Here is a 15,097-nt window from a genome sequence, read left to right on the forward strand (position 1 = left end):
CCCACGTTCTTACAAAAGGGCAAGCAGAACATGCTTGGTACGCTGCCCCAAATGCAGCAGGAGCAAACTGCGCTTGCACAGATCGCCATGAAATGAATGAAACTGCAGGCAGTGCATCCATCCGGGGCTCTTCTCTGAGATCAGGACCTCACTCTGCACTGTGCTATCTGTGGGGCATTTTCTCCCCATGCCTTAAACACTGCAGAAACCAAGAGGCAGTGAGGGAGGAGCGAAAATGGAAGGGACATAGATACATACAGCCTCTAAGAACACTTACACATATTTTTCAAAGACTTCAGGCCCAGTTTTGTTTGATCTGTGACCAGGCAGGTAGATGAATGAATGAATGCATGCACAAAAAAGAAAAAAATAATAAAACAACAGCACATTTAAGTGCATTTTTTTTTCTTGGAGATTTATTTTGTTTTAATAAATCTGACACCAGTCAGGGAGAGAGAGAAAAGTGTTGCAAGCCCAAAAGGAAAGCAGAGCACACTGAGGGTGCTGCAGATTCTTGCTCTCATGAAGATGTTTCATCAGTAGCTCTTTGAGCTCTCTCCCTAGACTCAGGAGTTGTTGGATTCCACCCCCCCACCCTCCCAGCCTTTTTTCTTTTTTCTCTTTTTTTTGTTTGTTTGTTTGTTTTTTTTAAAAAGCGAGCTTACTCGCCCGGTGTGTTTTCCAAGCTTTCACAGCTCTAATAAATAAGGAGCACCTGTAAAACAGTAGCTTGACTTAAGTGAATCTGTACAAAGGAAAATATAGAAATACAGTATATACATAGTGCTCATAGTGCACCATCACTACAAGGCTCTGGTTCAACTGACTCTGCTACCCTGCTCCCAACACCGCTGCCACCAGCAGAGACACTGCTCCTGCAAACTGCCCCTCACCTCCCCACAGCAGCCTTATAGAAAAGGTGTACTCTGAACACTCGAGAGTGAACAATTGCTTTATTCGAGTTAGTAAACAGTTACACTGAATCACAAGGTGATCTGAAATTTTTTTTAAGGTTTTTTTTTGTTTTTGATTTTTTTGTGGGGTTTTTGTGGGGTTTTGTGTGTTTTTTTCTTTTATTTTTTCTTTATTTTTTCTTTTTTTTTTTATTCTTTTTTTTTTTTTTTATTATTTGTCAGAATGGGATACTCCACGACTCTCTTACCAATTCAGTGCCAGTATAACATGCTCTAGTGTACTTTTGGACTCTTGGCTACAACTGTACAAGTGCACACAAGTAAATTCTACCCTGTTATCCTCCACCCACTGATCGAGGATCGAATTGCACATTTCTCTTAACCATGACAGGAGAAAGCAAACAGTGAAACAGAATCATGGGGGATCTTTCTCACTTTACCCTTGTTTTCATTGGTTTGTCCATACCATTCTAATTATCATGAAAGGGCTATGCATATGGAGAGATTGTCTCACTGCCTTCCTGGATCACTGAAAACCATCAGGGTTGAAATTTCATCCAAGTCTTTCGTGACGCCCAGCAAATATTCCCCTCAGATTATTTTACACCTTGAGGGAATTTTGGTCTTTAGTTCAACACTCTTGCTCTGTTCCCAAATGGGGCGCTATTTAGGGGAATTTAAAGAGAAAGCTGAGAAGAATAAACATTTACTGAGTTCTCTTGGCATTCAGTCTCTGAAAAACCACAGTATAAACTATTCATGCTGCTTCTTACATCTGTCAAATCAAAAATTAAAAGCCATAAAAGTGTAACACTGAAAATATGGCATTAGAAAGGATAAAGGTGGCCTTTGTAAAAATAACAAGGAAAGTATATTAGCCAATAAAATATTCTAACTCTTCATTTAAAAGTGCATCATGGGTAGGACAGAGATGACTCTGAAGCGTTGCTACTCCAGTATTACCCCTTTCCCCCATCAAAACTTGAATAGGTCCAAAACCATACAATGCAAATCACGATTCTTAGTGTAGCAGCAAAACCACAGCAGTTTTTTTCGAAAGGAAAAAAAAAAAATCCGTATCATTGTCCAGTCTCAAATATCTGAATTTTGAAATCAGAGAGAGAAAAGTACCTACATTGGTCCGTGTGGTTTTTGAAACCAGGGTGAAAAATCCCCCCCAGCAAGAAACCAAGAGGAAAAAGTGTTCCTTGGAGGAGAAGAGGGGTGGTCGCAGGAATGCTGAGCACACTGTGTGGGTCCATGATGTGCTGTCTTCTGGGTCAAAGGCACCCGTGGGACCGAGGCTTCCTCGGAGGGGCTTCGTGACAAGAAGCTGCTTTCTTTGCTGGACTTTTAGCCAGAGGGGGTGGTGAGCGGACCAGCTGGTGTCATTCGGTGGAGTGACGTGGTTTGCTCTGCTCCCTTTCTCCATGCAAGGTACCCTGTTGGTGAGCGTTCCTGCAAAGCAGACAAGGAGAGGTGGTCAGGGTGAGCAGTGGGAGACTCATCGCAGGCGGCTGGGCACGGCCTGAGCTTGCACGTAGCCTCACGCTGGGCAGGCAGCTGGGCAGAGACACAAGCCACAAGCCCACTGCTTTGGCCTCGGCTGGCCCTCCTGCCACAAGGGTCATTGGTACATGCAGCCTCTGAGGTCACTGGAAAGGAAGATGGAAGAATTCCAGTGATAAAAAACTGCAAACCGATATAATATTAGTTCATTCTCTGGGTTTCATAGAGCACCTACAAGAGCATGGTTGAATAATGATACTTTGCAATTATGCAGTACCCTTCACCCCTTGATCTCAGTGTGCTTTACAGAGCTGGGATGTACCCCTCTCTGCATGGCACAGGCAGGGAAGTGGAGTCAAGTGAAGGAGAAGCATTTGCACCAGGACCTCGCAGAACCTGTGATGGGATGGGATGAGGAACACTACACATGCTGGGGGTCCCCAGAGGCACCTCACTGCATGGGCTGGTGTGCAGCTCCACAGGGCTGATCAGTCACAGAGAAACTGGGATGGCACCTGGAGACAGCTCCACTCTCACATAATACACACCTCCCACTAGCAGACCTAACTCTGTAGGTACTATCCAGGCTATGCGTGCAAACCGAAGATGCCCCTCTTGGCCTTTCCCCAAATCCATAGTCATACAAAAGACACATGGATGCTCAACACAGCAAAACAGAGCTGCAGTGAGGGAGGTCAGGCTGGAGTTCCCCAATCTCCTTGGTCCTCTCTGTTAGGACGGTCTGCAATCAGTCCTGTACCACCACAACAGCAGCTACAGCACCAGGGAGTCACAACCAGCAGAGCATGGTTACTGACACTGCCTAGCATGACAAACAGAATTCAAATAAAGGCATTTTAGGACTCAAACCAGAACTAGGCATTACTCTCACTGAGGTAAACTTTCACCAAGATCTGGTATTTTCAGTGTTGAACACATACATTTCCATGGACCATGTGTGAGTTGTAAAACTCTCCAGATCCTGGTAGAGCAGATCATAGAATCAGGCAAAGAATTTAACTTTCTAGTTTTCCCCTTCTTCTATCCCAGTCCTCATTTTCAGGTCCATTTTTCTTCTGTAATCTGACCAGATGTACTATCCACTTTTATTTTCTTCTTCTCATTTTTTAGGACAGAAAAGGGATGCACCCCACAGGACTTATTCTGATAACTCTCTTCTGAAGCCCATCAGTGCTTTGCCTGGGTGAACAATACTGGAGCAAACACATCTTTATTGATTTGAGGCCTTCAGAAAGCTGCATGGTAGCTCCCCTAAAATAAGGTGAGTTTTGCCAGTACTGAGGGCCAAGGTCACAAACATCTTTGGAATCATGCTATTGAAAACCCAAATCACCTTCTTATCAATCTAATGCAACTAACAACACCCCCGTGATTATAAGCTCCTGATGCCTTAGTTTATCTAGATGCTACTGGTGATATGCCATGGACTCAAGTGCTTCTGCTTCCCTTGTCATTTGACCATGTAGATGGCCTAGCAAGGACTGTCCTCTTTCTCTACACAGCATGCGTTAGACTCTGTCTCCTTGGATGGGATCTGCTGTCCCCTAAAGATTCAGACTGAAACTCTAAAGTACTTATCAGCCTCAGTTTTGCTGCTAAGTAACATCTTCTTCTTCACATTGGCTCCTCTGCAATCCCTCCTTTGCATATCCCCCTGCCAAACCTCCGCCCTTCTCAAAGCAGAGACGGGAAGGCACATTGAATATGCTGACCAGCATAAACTCCCAGAGCATGGACACCACAATATCTAGATTAAGGAGTAACATTTGGGCTTTCAGGCAACGTGCCCAGCAGGATGAGCAGCTCTGTGTGTACAGGGATCTGTGGACAAGAACTAAACAGAGAACTGGGATGTATCCACCTACTAAGTACTCCTCATAAAGTACACGACTGCTTTCTGTCACTTTTTGGCTTGAAATCTTGCTCTGAGATTAACTAAAAAGGGAAGCAGATAAAATCTCTAACGTCTGTATGAAACTTCACTCCACTCTTCAGGTATTTTGCCTGCTCCTCTCTTTGCATCAACGGAAATGGCTTTCCATCTCTTGCTAATCAGTCTCAAATGGCATGGGACAGCACAGACTGATAAGGGATTTAGGAGAGAGGGCATAAAGAAGTTCACTAGCTCTCAATGCTTTCTGCCTGGAGCAGTCAGCTAGCTTTGGAAGTCCTGTCTCTTTTCCCTCTACTGCAGACAGACTTGGTGTAACAGCCTGTGCAGACTGGAGAGAAGGATCTTCCCTTCTGATTGGCTCACATGGCAGTCATGGCGTTTGATGGATGCATCTTTGTAGCGATCAAGTGACAGAATAAAAATCCATATCAGGCATAGCATGCAAAGTTTTATGAAGAAATGAGAACACACTAGTCATCACCACTTCACAGTTAGACATTATACACCTCATGCCAACACCACTGTGCGTGACCACCACAATGAAGTCAGCTATTTATATCTCCCCTAAAAAACAAATTACTTTTTAGAAGCGCAACATATGCTCTTCACCCCAGCTGAACTTGCCTTCAACACACATCAAATATTGCTGATCAGGGGAGGTTTAGACTGCATATTAGGAAAAACTTCTTCACTGAAAACGTTGTCAGGCACTGAAACAGGCTGCCCAGGGAAGTGGTGGAGTCACCATCCTGGAGGTGTTTAAAAAATGTGTAAATAAGGTTCTTAGGGACATGGTTTAGAGGTGAACTTGGCAGTATTACGTTAATGGTTGGACTTGACAATCATAAAGGTCTTTTCCAACTAAATGACTCTATGGTTCTATGGCATGGCTTTGGACATGTATGCAAACAGACACACACACGTTTTTTCCATGGTTGCTTCCCCCTCATTCTGCACTCCATTGAACATTCCCGTCTCCAGATTCACATCTTATTGTTCAGAAAAAAAATAGAGTGGGTGGGGAGGGCTGAGGCAACCATTGATGTGGGCTGGCATGGCAGTGTTTCCATCATTTAGCACAGCACTTAATTCACCCAAACAATAAATGCTGATGTGCTAAAAGAGGCCTAGTTCATCTGGGACATGCATGGCCCTAGAGTAAAGGCACTGCAATTATTTTCTCAGGGAAACTGCTCTGGAGATAAACCACAAGAGCGTAGCTAAAGTCAGCATGGGAGCAAGCTCAGCCCTGGAAACACTCTGGAATCATCTGTTACTTGTAATAGTTCTGTAATTTATTTATTTATTTTTTTTAAGCAATTCTTAAAGCAGTTCAAGCTTCTTCATTAAAACCTTCAATTTTAAATATTTGATGATTTATCTTTCCATGAGCTAACTGAAGGAATGCCACACTGCAAGAGTCAGGGGAGGCTTTTAGCACAAATGGGATAACAAACAGGGTCCTTAAGCACCAACCCTTGACTCCAAAGGTGATGTTTTCCTTCTGCTCTGGTCTTGTAAGCTACAGATCCTTCCCAATTTTGGGTCAGACATGTAACTCGGGCTTTCCCGCCTACTGAAACACGAGCTGTAATCTGAGCAGACATTGTGACTTCCAAGAATGCACTGGAGAAGAGGCTTGGGATTTGTCTTCCTTTTATGCCAAGGCAGAAGAAGTGGTAGGGACAGCTTAGTCACTCCCGACTCCGTGACTGAGTTGTTGCAGGGATGCATCAGAGGCTGTGCTTGCAATCATATCTAGTCGCCTTGTAGGCAGGAAAGGACCTTGAGGGAGAAACATAAACCTGAAAGCAAAAGGTCTGTTGCGTGCTGACTCCTGTTTCCCTGCATCTAGTCCTAGAAAAGCCTTGGGGAAAATTTCACCAGTTTACATCTACATTTGGCCCTTTGCTGGTACGTTTAGTACCATCTCTCACTAAACTCATTCCATGTTAAAATGAACCATGGAACTAGCTAGTGAAGTCAGGAACAGGAATGTATGTCACCATACCCTTGTTATATATTAAGGAAATGGAGGAAATACAGTTCCAGGCTCTCCTTTGTGCTCCTGCATAGCCCAAGGGAAAAACACTTTTAAAAAAGCGGGAGCAAAGGACTCATCAGTGTGGAAGAGACCCTGAGAGTCACCAAGAAGTTGTGGGGTCCATGCTCCGGGATTTACCAGGCAGACAGTTCACTGAAGAGAAACGAGAGAGAAATAAAGCCCTCTCTATCTCTCTTAAAATCGGTGACAATTGTTCAAAACCCTGCTATCCAGCAGCAGAGTCTGCTCTTGACCGCTGTGTTCCAGCCCCAGGCTTCACAGCAGGGATACATCATAATGCAAAGCAAAAAGTAGTTTCTTCCCACCTTTATACAACTCTATAGACAGTGCTCCCCCAAAACCGGAGAACAGTCTAGGCCTGGGTAAGCATCCAGCTCTTCTCCACAGCCAGTGGAACCAGGTTTCCCTAAATTTGGCAGAGAGCACCCACATGGTTGGGGGAGAATGGCTTGGGCTGCTGTAAATCCTCTGCTGCACCACAGCACCAACACGATTTCACTGTCCAACCTGCTCTGCACAGACCCAGGGGACATGGCACCTCTTCTCCCATTCGGGTTCAGATTCTCCTGGACAAAACAGGTGTCACCAGGAATCCATGCTGCAGTATTTTAAACTTCCATTTCCTTGTGTTCCCATCACTGTCAAGCTTTCTGTGAAAGCACCTCCCTGCCAAACCGCACTGCTTTCTTATTTCCTCTCCTTGTGGCACATATGGAGGTGAGACAGCGGCTTGGGAGCTTTAACCCAGGGAGACCAGTGTCCTTGTTCTCCTTCCCCTGCCTAGGGGTGCTGCAGAGCAGGCACTACCTTAGGTGCTCTGAAAAACATCTGGGAAGAGCCTCTCTATCCATTAGCCATGGAGGGAGGCAGGTGAGACCAGTCTTGGTAGGCTAGGATGAACATTTGGGCTCGGTTCCCCAGATATCAGCATTGGCACTGCTGTCAGGTTTCTCTGCTGTTGTCATCCTTGCGCCCCCACCTATACCACTTTCTATTTTTCAAAGTAGCAATCTCCCCAAAAACTCTCTGAATATTCTTTTCATATAATTTTTCACCATTTCAAAGAAGTTTCTCATGGTTTAACCTTTTATAGTACAATTTCTCAGCAAGTTCATGCAACTCCACTTTCAATCTGAATATGAAGCTGATGTCAACTAATGCCCAGCCCCATGGCACCATCCTTCTCCAGGCTTTAACTGACAGGGGGTCTCTGGTTTACATATTGAGGCACTTTGAGGTATGTATGCAAGTCATACAAAAAAGAAAACACCACCACAGCTCTGGACTTGTAATCTCAGCTGTCCCTGGCCATGGCCCCTGTGGCACACCAAAGAGCCTGCCAGGGCCAGATTCTGCTTTATCCTGGGGTGACCAGGTATACCTCCACAACAGCAAGTCAGCCCTTTGCCCTCCAGTTAGTGCAGTGCCAGTGTATTGGGCAGACCTATAAAAAGTTTGCTTTGCCCCAACAATGCTTCATGTACAGCTGCAGCAGAAGATAGATTTTCAACTCATTCTCCCTTTCTGCACTGGAATAAAGCTGAAACTTCGCAAAAAAAAAAGAAAAAAAAAAAGAAACTAAAAAAAACAAACCAAAAAAACAAAACAGAAAAACTAAACCAGAAGGAAAACCAAATCCAGACAGTTTCTACACTCCTTTCCTGAAAACTGGCAGCCACTGTGATGTGATAACCCTTCTTCAAGCCTCTGATTTTGTCTAATTCAGAATTGAAACTTCAACTTGAATTTCAGCAGTCTCCTGTGGGCCCAAACCACTAGGCTTTTGGCTATTCTGAGGTGCTTCTCAATTTTCTTATCCAAGATGTTCTAAATAGCCAGAAAAAAAAAGGCAGATTAACTGTGGGCAGCAGTGTGGAGGAGGATGAACGGTGAGGACAGGGGTCTCGCTGAGCAACAGCCTGCACCTCCTATGAAAGTCCTCTTCCTCACCTGGGTTACACTTGGGCCTGGCTTCTTCATCTGAAATGCTATTATTAATTATTACTTTATTATTATTATCATCAGCATCAAATGTTTTAAGTGAAAAGTTTCAGGATCCCATATCATGAAGCAATCAACGTTTTCTCACAAACAGCCCCTCCATCCATCACTGTCCAGGGCTGCATGCCTGGCACCGTCCCCTTGGGGTTTCTCCCCATGCTTTTCACAACTCCCCATCCTAGTTCATTACTGCGTAAGCAAAAAGAGTTGCAGACTCATCCAAAGGCAAACAGGCATGCTCAGGTGGCTAAAATGCCAGGTAGGTTACACTGTGGGGAGAGGAAGAGGAAAAAACCACCTATAACACATAAGGAGCAGACAGGTGAGAGCTGACATAGCCTTTGGTGCAGTGCCAGGCACCTTAAGGCATTTCCCTTATCCCCAGCACCACTGGCCGCTGAGCGACCTGCACTGGACCCAACTGTTGGTTTAGATTTTCCTCTATTTTCCACCTCCTCTCCCACCCAAGAAAACAGGAACAATATTTTTACCACCAAGATAAAGAGTTCAGCAATAATCAGTAAATTGCTTCAAATAAAACAGAATTGACATTTTAACTGATCTTTGAAATTTAGGGTCAGAATTCAAATTTTCAGTGACCTCGTCATCCATCTTTTCTACTTGTGTTCAAGCATTTCTCAATTGGAGAATTCCTCTGGGTTTCTCCCCTAGCTTTGTATAAAAAACTTAGAAGTGGAAGCACAAGCGATTCATGAAAGCTTACAAATATTTGGAGCATAAGCAGACAGCACAAAGCTTTACATTTAACCATGTGGGCTCCAAATAAATAGCTGAAAATTGCTCTAACCATAGGTTTGAATATCAATTGGCCGATGATGGGATGCAGATCTTTCCAGAGAGGTCAATGATAGTTGTTTCACTTTGCTCAATCCCTAAAAACTTTTATTATTATTATTATTATTTTTAACGTGTGCTTCCACAGAAGGTGATTACATTACACAGTCTGAAAATCCAAAATGGGGACTGCAAGATGGAGTGCAGCAGGTAGCGAAAGCGTCCTTTCGACAAACGCTGTTCAGCCTCTTCACCACTAGATTATTTGTTATTGTAGGTTGGCTCCAATTTAAGACAGTAATGTTTCAGAAACACTTGGAAAAGCAAACCAGCTGCAGGGAGGATATCATTACAAATTGAGACACTTGTACAGGAATACCATTCTATTCAAATACCAAAATCGTGTCTGGGGAAGTAAAGCCACGCAAATGAGTCAGAGGCAATGCCTCGGCCTGTAACGTGCCCAGGGCCTTCAACTTCCATTAGAAGCACCAAGCGCTGAGTGCGCACAGTACTGCACAGAATAAAGCCCAGATATTTAATTAGCTGTAATTTTCACGGTAGAAGCAAACGCTGAATAGTTGAGAGTTCTGCAAAATGTCAGAGGTTACTTCAATTCATGGCTCTCACGAGACGATCACACACACTTCCCAACACAACCTCTGGTCCTGGGAGGGAAATGCAGCTCGTTATCAAAATAGTGTAAATAAGGCAGTGATTAGTAGGCCTCAGCTGCAAGGCCTCAACTGATGGAAGCACCCAGGAATGTGATTAACTTGCCTGGTTTGCACTATAGGACCTAAAAATAGACATGGAGAGACCAGGTAATCTGGAAACAAAAAGTGCTTCAAAAAAGCTTGCTTGTCACAGCCTGATTTCCTCCTGATTTCTTACCCAGTTTTGCTTCTGCTTTGCTTGAATCCCTCACTGCTTTTTTAACACGAATTGTATCTTAAAATCTATTGCTCACTGCTTGATTATGTCCAACATTTTTGCAACCACAGTCCTCAAAAGTGTTTAGCTCCTTTCTGACCCACTTTCAGATGTTGCTTGTAATACTGAGAAATAGTTTATAAGCTCCTCACAGTTGCTGAGAGCTCACTGCTACGCACAGAGGTTGGCCATAGTTGTTGCAGGGTCAAGCTTCACAAAGGCTATTAGGTGCTTAGCTCCTTATCAGATTTCAGCAGCAGACACATACTGTCCAGGATCTCAGCTTCTGAATGTAAAGGCAATCATTGTCTCAGACGATGTTTTTATAAGGTTGCCTGTCTCTTTTGTGGTCTTTGTTATTAGGGACTCTGTATTTAATCATGAGTTGTACCTTATTCCCCCCATAAACATTCCCTGCGCCACTGACTTTGGTAGCTTGTCAGCACAAGAACAGGCTGATGGAGAACTACAGTTTCCCCCTATGCCTTTCTTACACTTAACACTTTTGAATCCAGCCAAATCTGCTTTGCGCCAAATTAAATAAGAGGAGCATTAGGCCTTATATGTATGGAAGTGCCTGGTCAGTTTTTAAAGCATGGCAAAGAATTACAATATGAATGTGGGTTGTACCAGCTCAGGGTATGGTGTAGATTAGATGCTTATTTCAGTTCAAAAAATTTTTATTTCACAAGACAATTAAAAGTAATAAGGGCAAGTAAGCACTGAAATGATCTCTGAGGTCAGTGGCCCCAGGTCCTGGGAGCTGTCAAGTAAGCTACCGCTTCCAGGAGCCACAGGCACTGCAGATTCCTGTGGTTCTGTCAACTGAGCTGCGGCATTTTTTGCTGGCTGAAGTTCTGTCCATGTGTTTTGTTTGCCAATAGCCTTAGATGCTCACTACCTTTGCAAATCAGACCAGGTGTAGTTGTTTTCTTAATTGGGTTAAAGAATCAGATTTCGTATTTGAAACATATGGCCTAGGAGGTTTTGTAGAAAAGCAGGAGGAACTCATCAGAAACCAGCACTCAGCACTGTGCTATTTACTGCCACTGCAATGGAAGTTAGTGCTCCCACACTCTGGCAGCAAGGTGTGTGAGCTGAAAGCTACCCTGGAAGTATGTCATTTTATACTTCACCATTTTGAAACCATTTTTTTTTTCCTGGGAAATCCTTTTTCTGATTTAATATATCTGAGAAGCTATACAGACAATTTTGAAACACAAAATCACTGTGCTAGAGCCAGGCAGCTCTCAAGGGTAAAGCTTCAGTTCCAAGCAAATACGTTTAAGCCTTTGTGGTGTTAACAGCGTCTCCTCTCCCTCTTTGGATAAATGGAAAATTTCTGTAGGGTCATAAGAAGGCGGGTGAAAGAAAACTTCTGAACCAGAAGAGTGGGTGTTAAGTGTATGAGTCCAATTACTCTGCTGATTCAAATTAGTTTAGCACCAGTGGAACCATATCCAGTTTAAATTAGCTAAAGCTCTGGTCCATAGTAGTGTGTCAACAAAGATGACTAGCATATAAATGTGTTTAAATATAGAAAATCTGTTTTCAAGTGTACCTTTAAGGTCACATTCTGTCCTGATCATAGCAAACAGGACAGGGTAAGATGCTGGTAGATAGAAGTGACAGGGGAGTGATAAAAACTCTAAAGGCAGAAAGGGAGGTTAATAGCTATGGCTCTTGCCTCAGGAATCCTGACCAGAGCAGGAAATCTAGTGCTGGACCATTATGGGCAGGGGAGCTCACAGTGGGATATATATTACTTCCGCTCTGAACTGGAGCGTTCTGCATGTTGTATATTTTTACGACTACAATGTATGGACTAGACAGCTGGAAGTTTGGGCCTGTAACTCAGCAGATGCTGACCCCAGGACATATGGGTTGGCTCTGTAGGTGGCCATACTCCTACTATTTCCATATCTCCCACTTCTGGGAGAAAATGTGCTGAATCAAGCAGAAAAACGACTTCCTTTTCTTACCCCTCTGCCCCCAACGTAGGATTAGTGAATGCACACACACACACAGGTGGCTAGTTGTGAGGTAAGCATGTGCCGCTTAATTTTCTAATTTAGTTTACCATAACTATCCTGTGAAATCCAAACAGACCTTAGTGTTTTCATTTATCTGCTTTAGGAAACCTTGACACCAAAACTGGAGGGTTAAAACTGATCCCACCTGGACATAGGGCATGTAGGCAGGCAACACTAACACTGCTAATTTTAGAAACTCACATTGCTCATACTTGAAAAAATAACACTCAACAGAATATTCTTCCTAGCTTCATTCCTTTATCATAGTAGGACTTTGGCACCTCGACATCTTTTGCCAGTTCTTCGAATTGCATAAAACTAGAACAGCTTGACAGTCCACGTCCTGATGGAGAGACTAAACTTTAACATCAAGGATTATGTTGCTGATTAGCACTTCCAATAATCAAGTAATTGGTACATTAAATAATCCAGGGTTTGGTGACTTGCCTGAAAAGGTCATGCTTGCATTGATTCCTTTTAGAGAGTCCATGTTGCTATTACATAAATTCAATCTGTCTGTCCAGAACTGAAGTGTAAAAATATTTGGCTAATTTCCTTCTTTACATACAATGTGATGGGAAATAACATCCAGGACAAGTTGCACATTAGGGCAATATGTTCACATTTTCCAATTATGGTAGCTGGGGAGCACGAGAGAAAAAGACAATTCTCTGGACTTTCTTGTGTCCCAAGTTAGCATGGCCAGTGCAATTAACACAAACCTCCAATGGCCCAAGCCAATGCAAAGCAGCTCCTAGCCTCTTTGTATTTTATGAGAGTTTCCATGAGGCTGGGTGTCTCTCCTGAGGGATCCTCCCCACAACCAGACTGCCAAAGGAGTGGGGTTTTACCTCTGTCCCTCCCCAGGTTTGGGCAGGAGGAACTCATGGGCATGGTGGAGGTCAGGGCTGCAGTCAAGAGACTGCACCGATGCTCTGCTCCCCCTGCCCATCCCCTCGGTACAGACACGGGCAGGCTCTGAGCCCTGCGCAGTCTTCATAGACAGACTGCTGGAAGGCCAGAAACATGAGCAGCCCCCTTGTTCCCCTCAACTGACTATGACTAGCACTAGCAAAAGAGGGGCTCTGTGTGAAACCAAAGAGTGCTCACCTCAAATCAATCATCGGGCTGCACGTATCACTTGCACGTGCCTTGAGAGACTCAAAACCCACCCGTGTTTCACTGAGGTACCCACCGGAATTAGATGGTTATCACACTGTTTATTTCTGTGGAGTATTTTGTGTATCCTTTTTCCCTTGAAGCACACAAGGTTCCCCGTCTCACATCTCTTCTGTGCTGAGGCTGCTGCTTTACTTTTTGCTGAGAAAGGAGGGGACGAACACAGACTGAGTAATAACCATCACCATGCCATGCTATGCTATTGCACAAACCCCAGAGGCATGGCAGACACCTAGGCTGGGCTTTTTAACTTTCTGTGCCTATGAGGACATCTGTCTGTGCCAGTCTCCCTAAGCTTCCTCCACTGCAGGGAGAAATAGGCACTGTTAGGGCACAATTCATCTGAGCTGTCTTAGTTGTTGACTTCAGGATGAGCTCAGCTGTCTCTTTGAAGTGCCTGCTTTTAAAGAGAGTTTAGACAATTAGCTCAGCGGCGTCTTCATTCCAGATGTCTATATTGGGTCAGATTAATCTTGCATGGCAACCTGAAAACTTTCCCGTAAGACAACTCTTACACTGAGACAAAGGAATATATATAATTCTTGGTGAATGGGAAAATGGTTATTCTGGAGGATAACCGCAGTGGCAGTTATTGACATTTAGAGAATACAAAGAGCCAGGGACAATAACTGAGTGATAAAGCACCTTTTTTGTCTTTTCAGTGCAGCTTGTTCAGTTTGCCCGCTTTCTCTGTCAAATACTATCTGTGAAGTGATGTCATTTATAATTGTGTCAACAGGCAAAAATACACAACGTAGTGAAGCCAGACCTCTCTCTGAGTTTAAGGCTTTGGCTGTGGATGGCGCTAAAACCCTCTTAGGATTGGTACCTCAGTGAGGTGGTATTACTGCAGCCTGGATGATCCAGGCAAGCATACACAGATGCTAAGAACCAGCCTGTCTTTGACTGCAGTGTCAGCTCACAAATGTGCAAGTCTTTTAGCATTGGCTTGAAACAAACCACAGCTACGGGGAGCTTAAGCAAGGTGGGAAAGGAAGGGTTAAGCACGGCTCTCCTAAAATTAAAGGGATACAGACAAACAGTGGTCTTCTCACTAGATTAAATCACTACCCCTAGGTAAAAGCATGCATACACTTATGAAGAGACCATCTTTCAAGCTCCAAAGATGTCACACTGGGGTTTGCAATAAAGGTCTCACTGCTGAGAAGGACATATAGTCCATCCATACCTCAGGGGTAGGTAGGAGGATCCTCACTAGCAGGGCCTCGGAGTGTGCAAATATTTTAAATATTCACTTGACTTGTGAGTTATTATTTATGCTGTTTATTAGCCCCAAAAAGTTATAGTTGTCCTCTGTTCTTACAAATGTATCTTTTAAATGTGTCAGCACATGCCGAGAGCAAAGAATAACGGTTCTGTTCCACCAAAGAAAGTAAATAAACACTATTTGTGATCGAGGGAACTATTCCGCCACTGCAGCCAGAATTGGGAACACGGCGTTAACAAACAAAAAGGGAGTCCTGACTATGCTGTGGTGTCTTTGATGGTGCAATTAGCCTGCACTGATGGAGGAGGGAGATATTGCAATGGCCCAGATTCCACAGCATGTGCTGCTATCTACGGCTGTAGGTGCCAAGCCCCTCAAGGCAATATTCGTATTGCACCACTGCAGTCACTATTTGTGCTAGCAGGGACAAGGATTTACTGGAGGCTGCAGAATATTCCACGGATTGTAATGAAATCTGGCATGTCACCAAGCCACATCCGGCAAACCATGAGTATTTTACTGCTG

At 44.0% G+C, this 15,097-nt stretch overlaps 1 protein-coding gene across 2 annotated transcripts in view; it reads right to left on the reverse strand.

The window, feature by feature from the left end:
- Positions 1 to 338: 338 nt before the first annotated feature.
- Positions 339 to 15,097, reverse strand: part of SOBP (sine oculis binding protein homolog) — a 117,730-nt gene continuing 102,971 nt past the window's right edge. For both annotated transcript variants that reach the window (XM_082048726.1, XM_082048725.1), the window contains one exon: positions 339 to 2,372. The gene's annotated coding sequence lies outside the window, so the exon portion shown is untranslated. The remainder of the gene's footprint in view (positions 2,373 to 15,097) is intronic.

This window comes from Streptopelia decaocto, assembly GCF_964273445.1.
Source record: "Streptopelia decaocto genome assembly, chromosome: 3".
Classification (NCBI taxonomy): domain Eukaryota; kingdom Metazoa; phylum Chordata; class Aves; order Columbiformes; family Columbidae; genus Streptopelia; species Streptopelia decaocto.